Source organism: Aplysia californica, unplaced genomic scaffold (genome assembly GCF_000002075.1).
Source record: "Aplysia californica isolate F4 #8 unplaced genomic scaffold, AplCal3.0 scaffold00508, whole genome shotgun sequence".
Lineage (NCBI taxonomy): Eukaryota > Metazoa > Mollusca > Gastropoda > Aplysiida > Aplysiidae > Aplysia > Aplysia californica.
This window is the reverse complement of record NW_004797778.1, coordinates 87753-89313: the sequence shown is the minus strand read 5'-3', so window position 1 is coordinate 89313 and position 1561 is coordinate 87753.

Here is a 1561-nt window from a genome sequence, read left to right as displayed (position 1 = left end):
AATTGTTTCAGAATAAGCAAAATCACAAGCTGTAACTTTACCAACTAAAACTTCTTTTGTCAGCCAGATTAAACAATACAAGAGTGGAGAATGCAAGACAGAACATACGTCTACTCAGCAGTGAAGAGGTTAATGAACGGATAGCTTTAGGATAAGAAATCAGAGCAAAAGAAGCAATTTGACTACATTATCTTGTGCTATCGAATCGCACTTGGTGAAGGAACAATCTGTATGGCCTTCCACACACACTTTATAGAATACTATCCAAACATATGTGTTGATGTATACGTTTTGATACTTTGAAAGTCTGACAGAGCCACTCACAAATTATTTTTTTCTGTTTTCTTTCTTCAGCATTGATTCTGATGGTAAGTTCTCATAAGGATAGCAAATAATGTTAACCTACTGTCCCATTCCCTCACCTTGTCTCCTTTACTCTGTCTGTGTGTGTCTGTCTGTGTGTCTGTCTGTCTGTCTGTTTGTGTCTCTGTCGGTCTGTGTGTCTGTCTGTCTGTTTGTCTCTCTCGCTCTCTATATTTCCCTCTCTCTCTTTCTCTCTCTCTTTCCCTCTCTCTCTCTCTCCCCCACACACACACACACACACACACACACACACACACACACACACACACACAATTAAGTGTCCTACACTTTCTGCATCTCAAGAAATAGGAAATTAAAGGGAATTATAGAACTTACGCACATGCTAGTTGTTTTTTTTAAAAGGGGGAGGAATTTTAAGTTTTTCAATTCACTAATCATATTAAAATAATATTTACATATAATTTCTCCTTTAGTTTAATATTACTAACCTGATATTACCATTTTCCTCCTTGTTTTGTACTATTAAGTGCTTTGATTGACTCATGGAATTAATGCATTATAGACAACTAGCTGGGTCCTCTTTTGAAGAAAGGAATGATCGGTGCATTAACATCAACTAAAAGTCATTGGTCTACTATATTTACACTCTACTGGAATGGAGCAATAAATCTTGAGAGATTAAAAACATTAGAAAGTCTAGATCTAGATCTACGCTCTGAAAACAAAATGCGCCTCGCGAAATATCACTCCCGGCACTTTCGTTGTAAAGGACATCTATGCAGATTTGTTTCGTTTCTCAGTGGAATAATCACAAAGGCCACGAAGGACGGGAACGTTTTGTCAAATATATTTGTCTAAATTCAGGAAAAGAATAAATTTAAAAAAATCGAGCTCTGTCATGGGGCCCTATCTATCTTTTTTGCCGGTACTTGCCAACTTTCAACTCCGTAGCTGTCGGAGTTTTATGGGAAAAAAACAACCAACGCGTGTGTCCAAGTTGTCTAATATACAATAGGTGCATCAATGGCCTGAGTCTACCTACTTGATCAATTAACGGCACATTTTATGCTTATTATGTCTTTCAAATGTTTTTTGCCGTCATCTGTAGCCTTTTTTCCCCCGTCATCTGTAGCCTTTTTTCCCCATATAAACGACGGGAGTTCCATTCCCGTCTCTCTCTCTCTCTCTCTGTCTCTCTCTCTCTCTCTCTCTCTCTCTCTCTCTCTCTCTCTCTCTG